Source organism: Onychomys torridus, chromosome 14 (genome assembly GCF_903995425.1).
Source record: "Onychomys torridus chromosome 14, mOncTor1.1, whole genome shotgun sequence".
NCBI classification, from domain to species: Eukaryota; Metazoa; Chordata; class Mammalia; order Rodentia; family Cricetidae; genus Onychomys; species Onychomys torridus.
The window spans coordinates 25084259-25091911 of record NC_050456.1 but is presented as its reverse complement, the minus strand read 5'-3'; the positions used below and the strand labels follow the sequence as shown (position 1 = coordinate 25091911).

The 7653-nt window shown below is 41.2% G+C and overlaps 1 pseudogene; it reads right to left on the bottom strand.

Annotated features, from left to right (window-relative positions):
- Positions 1-6383: 6383 nt before the first annotated feature.
- On the bottom strand, positions 6384-6970 carry LOC118595664 (annotated as a pseudogene).
- Between the last annotated feature and the right edge of the window lie 683 nt (positions 6971-7653).

Here is a 7653-nt window from a genome sequence, read left to right as displayed (position 1 = left end):
AAGGCTTATGAACTTATCCAGATAATTGAATACATTAACAGGAAAGCCCTGCGATACGTGACGGCCTAAGTCAGACAATCAATTTAGAGAATTTTGAAAACATATTTTGCCTTTAAGTCCTTCAGTGTAAGACCTCAGCCAAGAGATTTGTCAATACATTGGCACCCTTCTTTCTCTAAATCTTTAAGAATACTCCTTCTCCTCCTGAACTGACCCAGATGATCTCATCTTGCCTTCTACACTCTACTCAGGAACATGAAATGTGTGATCTATTTTTGGCTTGCCTAGAAAAAGTGCTTTGGGGCATAATCTCCTTCTCAGCCCTTCCCAGGATGAGCTGGGTGACATACAAAGTGTTTTCTACTTCTAATTTTTACAACTCTTTTCTGAAAACAGCAGGTAAACAATTTTAATACCAGGCCATTTTCATTATGTGTCTACTAGAGAATACATCCTTGCATTAAAATAAACAGTAATAATACAAAAAAGTTGGCTCATGCAGTAATAACAACCTTCCTAAATTACAGTGATTGTGTCACGCAGCAGTCTAGCACAAAATGTGGTTTTTATATCAGAAGACACAGAATTTATTATTTTAGAGCAATTGGAAGCAAGTTTCTGAGAGAACAGTTCAATACATTAGCTCTCAAATAAAAAATACATTTTTTAGCACTGAAATGACTCATTTAAAGCCCTACTTCAACAAAATGTTGTCTACCCTACTCTGGTAATTATGTCAAGTCTGTTGTGCACTAATTTACACAGTGTATTGTTTGCTTGTATAATTGGGGCTATTAAGCTGGATCCAGACAGTATACCTAACCTACAGTCTTTAATTAATTAAGCAAGCATGTGGAGAAGTAAATGGTGATGCCACACCCATGTCTGCACTCTCCTGGGAAACAAGAGGCAGAAGAAATCATTGAGAAAGACTGGTATTTAAAAATGTAAGGCAACTGGCAATTTAAAAATGTAAGGCAATTGTTTCATTAACCATAGACTAGATTGTCAGAGAAAAATGTTTTTTCCCAGCACTTATATACTCTCTAAAGATACTAAAAACCAGTATATTCTTCCAGCATGTTGGACTTACAAATTCTGTGTGAGCTGCTGATGTGTACAAACACATAGAGGATTCCACTGGTCTGTGCTGTGGTTTGGATATAAACTGTCTTCCAAGAGGCTCATTGAGATGAATGGATCCACTCAGGACTCCATAGCTGAATGGGCTATCAGGAAATAGAGACAAGGTGGAGGAAGCAGGTCACAGGAGATGTATCTCTGGCTCTTTCCTATCATTTACCTTCTTTCAGGTCACTCTGATGTGAGCAGCCTCCTATACCATATACTCCAAACACCATGATATCCTGCCTCACCTCAAACCCAAGGCAATGGATCCCGATGACCTTGGACTAAGACCCCTGAAACCATGAGCCAGAATTAACATTTCCTCCTTTTAAATGGTTTCTCTCAAGTGTTTATCACAGTGATGAAACTTTGACTAACATGGTTCAAGATCCCTGAAGCATCATAGGATGTTTACTTTCATTTTGGTAACTTCACACAACAGCAATGCAGAGCTTTGCACCCCACATAGCAGCTCAAAGGCCAGATCCCAGCCCCAATGCACCAAAGACAGTGGGATACCCCAGAGCCCTGGTCTTAAGCCCTACCCCCGCCACCACGCGCACACAGAGTTTCTACTCTCAAAACTAAAGGAAAAAAATGTTTCAGTGTTCTCTGTTTTATAAAAATCTTCCATAAATAGAAATGTATAAAACAAAATAATAGTGTAGTGGGTATTTGACAATGACTTAATTTGGGGTAAACTTCACTTTCTTTTTATTCTTCCTTGTGACAGTGAAATGTGGATTGCTGAACACCGCCCTGGCTCTGTCAGAAGTGAACCACAGCCTGGAGAACACTAGAAGCCAGAGAAATGCCAGAACATGGTGCTATTCAGTGTCCGTTCCTGCTCCATAATTAGGAGATAAGTATGAGGAAATTCAGAATTCTTTAATGCACTTAAAATCGCTGTCATGAAGCAATGGCTGGTGGATTTGCATGTGAAAGGACTGTGAACAGCATGTAGGAAGAATTGTGAAATTACTATAGTATTTATTATTATAACTTGGTGTCATGCTAGTCTCATTTTAGAATGAACCGTAAGAATAGATTAAATTAGTGCCATTTTCTTTCCTTGTTAACATCTTTGTCACAAGAGCAAGCTGTCAGAATCTTAGTATCTAAAGTAGTCCACAGATTATGCCTCATGATAGCTGGCCATTTCTAAGCCCTGGACTTTGATTGGTTGCTCTCAGCCCTGTCCTTGCAGATATGGGCTGAATGCGGGGAAATGATAATCTTTTAAATGACTAATCAGGTTGCAGACACTCTGGGAAAGGCAGGAAAGTATAGTGCTACAGTTTCCAAACGGCATTTGATAGAAAACATTACGTCTTAAGAAATACTTTGAACCAGAGCTAAAAAATATATTTGACATATGACTTTAGGGTTGTATTAATGTCTCTCTTTTCTTAGGTGTCTAGGACAATTAACAATGAACATTTCTATTCCCAGACTCTTACCAAACTTGAGACAAGTACTGATTTTATGGCTATGAGCTTTCACCTTTTCCAGACTTTGTTTATACTCCACTGGTGCTCTGGTCTCTGTTTCTATATCTAACATGAATGTTCCCTTCCACCATGATTTTTCCTCTCACAATTCTTCATAGCAAGGGCAATCGTGAGTCTTGGTGTCTCCAAAATTGTCAAATCTTGTATCTGTTATCTCAGCACAATTATCAGCATCATCCTTTAACTCTTAAAAGTGTCCCATTTGGACAATATGTTGTATGATCATGTACTATGCACACATCGCTTCTCAGAGCTTCTTTGAGACACTCACTACTCATGAGATCCCTTGCTTCTTTATGCTCCTTCACTGACTGTGACTTTAAGCACAGAATTTGGTCTCTCCCATCTCTCTGGTTCTCACAGGAGCTTGAACAGAGGAGGTATCTGTAGGCAGACTTTTCTTTCCCACCTGCCAATTCCCAAATAACCAACATGGAGACTTAATATTAATTACAAATGCTCAGCCTCAGCTTGGCTTATTTCTAGCCAGCCTTTCTTAAGTTATCCTGCCTACCTTTTGCCTTTGGGATTTTATCTTTCTTTATTCTGTAATCTTTTGTTCCTTCTTGCTCTGTGGCTGGCTGTGTAGCTGGATGGCTGTCCCCTGACATCTTCCTCTCTCCCTTTCCTTACTCCTCTAACTTTTCATTCCTTCCTTCTATTTATTCTCTCTCCCTGGCGGCCCTACGCATTTCTCTTTCCTACTTAGCTATTGGCTCTTCAGCTCTTTATTAAAACAATCAGGTGCTTCAGGCAGGCAAAGTAACGTAGCTTCACAGAGTTAAACAAATGCAACATAAAAGAATGCAAGACATCTTTGCATCATTAAACAAATATTCCACAGCATAAATAAGTGTAACACATCTTAAAACAATATTCCACAACAGGTATCTGATAAATATTTCTCAAATTAAGGAAAGATATAGAGCTAAATCACTTCACTGCCCAAAATACAATCATTACCCTCTTGTTTTCTGTACTGCATTGAACCTAGGTGTCTTAGTTCTATTGCTGTTAAGACACCATGGCCATGGCAATTTTTGTAAAAGAAAGCCTTTAATTGGGGCTGGCTTACAGTTTCAGAGGTTTAGTACATTATCATCATGGTGGGGAGCATGGCAGCACACAGCCAGATATGGTGCTGGAGACGTAGCTGAGAGATACATCCTGATCAGCAGGCAACAGGAAGAGAGAATAATACTGGGCCTGGCCTTAAGGCCCACCCCAGTGACACACTTCCTCCAACAAGGCCACACCTAGTTCAACAAGGCCATGCCTCCTAATCCTTTTAAATAGTGCCACTCCTGACGGCTAGCATTCAAATATATGAGTCTACAGGGACCAATCTCATTGAAACCACCATACAGGGCTTTTGCACATGGTAGGCAAAGGCCTCTCCCACTGAGCTATATCCCAGCTCTCTTATGTTGAATCTTACTAAGTGGTCCAGGTAGTCTCAGACTCACTCTGTAACCCAGGCTGGTCTTGAATTTGTGGTTTTCCTTCCTCAGGCTCATAAGTAACTGTGATTATCAATCTCTGTTACCAGACCAGATCATTAGCACTCTTTAAACTTGACAAATTCAGCCTGTGATAAGACTACTATGGAGAATGTACAAGCTATCCTTTGACAAGGTCACTCAGCCTAGGAAGCAGGTGAAACTAAAATGTAGCCTCACATTCCTTGTTGCTCAAATTGCTGTGTGAACTATTGATGACTGTGTCTCATATCTAGATTTTGTGGGGTTTGAAGTAAATATAATTTGTAAAGGAGAAACATATCATCATAAACTACAACTATATGCATGCCATACATGTACACATGTGGAATAAAAGTGAATGTTTATAATAAGCAATCATATCAAACTTTGAAGAAGTCACTCAAGCCTTACAAATCCAGAAGAATGACCTAATAATATAATTCCCCAACACCTTTAGCATTCTCTACCTCTAGATATTTAGCTGCAGAATTTCAAGTGTGTTTTTTAATGTGGATATTCTGTTTTCCCAGAACCACTTGAAGAAATTGTACCACCCCCTCCTGTAGTTAAGAGTTTTCCTGTCTGGCCCAGTCAGGACAAATCTCTCTTACCCACCAGTCCCACAGTCGCTCAGACCCAACCAAGAAAGCACACAGGAACTTATATTGCTTATAAACTGTATGGCCGTGGCAGGCTGCGTATTATCTACTTCTTTTATCTTAAATTAACCCATTTCTGTTAGTCTATACTTTGCCACATGGCATGTGGCTTACCAGTGTCTTTACATGTTGCTTCTCGTGGCGGCGGCTGGCGGTGTCTCCCCAGCCTTCTACTTCCCAGCCTTCTCCTCTTCCTTGTCCCGCCTATCCTTCCTGCCTGGCCACTGGCCAATCAGAACTTTATTTACACAGAGCGATATCCATAGCACCCTCCCCATGAATTGTCTTGGCATATTACTGATGATCAATCATTAGATATATGAGGGCTTACTGCTGACCTCTCATTTCTATTTGATCAGTGTTTCTGTCTATCTTTATGTCAGTACTGCAGTGTTTTAATTAATAAAAGTTAAACAGAGTTCTCAAAAGAAGCAATACAAATGGATAGATAGGAAACACTTCTAAAAGTGTTTGTGATCCTTGGATCTAGGGGAAATAAAAATCCCAAACTACTTTAAGATGCTATTTCACAACCGTCTGCCATGAGGAATCAATAACAACAAAGGCTGGTGTGAACAAGGGAAAGCTTATACACTCTTGGTAGAAGTGTGAACTAGTACAGCCACTCTGGAAATCATTCTGACTGTTTCTCAGGAAAAAAAAATAAACAAAACTGTCGTGTGATTCAGCTATACAACTTCTAGGCATGTAGTCAAAGGACTGTGAGCCATACTGCATATCCGTGTTCACTGCTGCTCTATTCACAGTAGCTGGAAATAGAAGCATCTGGATGTCCATCAACAGAGACTGGATCATAAAAATGCAGTGCATAAGCACAGTGGAATTTTATTCAGCTGTTAAAGAAAAAGATTTGCATGTAAGTGGATAAAACAGGGATGAGGAAATCTGGACCCAGAAGGACAAGCATTGCCTGGTCTCTCTCAGAGGCAGACCCAACCTTTGACTCTTTAGTTGTGATTCTTTAACTTGGATTACCTGTCAAAACCATGAAATTAGAAAGAAGACATGTGGGGAGGTATGTCTTCAGGGATGGGAGATAGTAGAGCACAGAAAAAAGAAAATGGAAATGGGGAATATCAGGGCTGTGAAGGTTTAAGCATGGAGGAATTGGGGGGTTGGGAAGATGAGGGTGAGGAGTGAGGGAGTATTAACAAAATGAAGCATATATGAAAAAGCCATGCAAAAACCCATATAATGTAACCCAAATAAAAAACATAAAAAAGAAATCAAAAGGTATCTCCCCTATGTGGCTAGATAACGCTGCATTTAGACAATGGGTCAGTAGAGACAAAATTCTCAGTGCAGGGTGTGCCATCTCTCCCAGGAGTTGGTCAGCAGCACACACTTCATTGGTTGCAAGATATGACAAAAGCAAGAAGTTACCAAGTTGGAAACTTCCTCTCTTCAAAGTGCTGGAAGGAGGTTTGCGGGCTGTAAAGAGAGAAATGATAACTATGCTTTTGTTTTTTCAGATTTTGCCTCCAGTTTACTTGTAAACAGCACAGGGTACTGGTCATCTGCAAATAGTGTGCAGGTGTGTCACACCAGTCCATCTGTCTTCACATTGGCAGAAACATTTTCTATTAGACCTTCACAGGGACCTGGGCACCTTTGGGAGCCTGAGCGGGAGCTGAGGCCTCTACCTTGGTTTGAACCTTGGGCTTTGGTTGGCAGAGCCTACGACCCTTGGCCACATAGCTTCTAATCCGCTTCCCGGGCTTGGGTTGGGCAGTGAAATCAAGATGGCTGAGTTTGCGCCTGGGACCCTTTGGCATCTTGGGCTTACCCACCTTGGGCTTCACAAGGGTCTTGATGGCCTCTGCACACGCAATCACAGCCTTCTCGTTGTTGGACTATATCCTCAGGCCTTTCTTGTTGTGCTTCTTGGCAAAGTACATGTTCCTCAGGAACTTGGGGTTGACCCCTTAAGAGATTCATATCTTTGTGACCCGGGTTTCTTGATGCTGCTTCTGGGCCATTTTCGGGATTGGTTGTGTGTGCTGTGGTTCTTGGACTTGGCTGTGTCTGAATGGTAACCTGAGGCTCCCAAATCACCCAGGACCAGAAGAGTGACATCTACACTCTTTCTCCTACAAACCAAAATCCAGCCTGATGAGCAATATCTGCCCTCTTGTGGAACAGTGGTATACCTGTTGTGGGGATAACCCATATATTTGAGGCCCACTCCACAGAAAGGAAAACATGCCTACAAAGAGAGTAAGCTTGGTTAATGTTAGGGAGATTATCGAAGGCAAGGAACTTATTACCATTGTTAAATTAAATTGTCATAGCATCAAACCATTGCCTTTAAAATATCTGTTTATGCCCATAGACAAAATCTACTACCAACTTTAGTTGTCAGAGAAACCTCTGTTTGCAGTGAACAGCAGTGAATGTAGTCCCATGACTACCTGAGATGTGAGAATGAATGGAGATTGAGGGTTCAACCTTAAACAAGATATTTACACTACCTTCTCTGAGCCTCAGGGAATACTGGAGAAGGGGACAGGAAGAGTGTTAAGAGTCAGAAGATAGGGTGAAGGGATGTAAAATATGTCCTCTAGGTTCAACACAATACGATCATGAACTGACAACTGTGGTTACCTGCATTGAGCTGGCACAAGGTTGGCACTGTCAGCAATCAGTCATAGAAGGTGGCTCATGAGGGTCTCATTCTTTATCAGTGAGCTATAGATTCTGGGAGAGGTGGGATCATTGTCTTCCCTCATGTACCACTGCTGAGTCTTAGCAGGCTCTGACGGGTAGCTTCGAACTCAGAGTCACACAGACAGCCTTGATTAAACTCAGTGGGCCACCAAAACAACAACAAATAGACATGAACGTGAGGAAGAG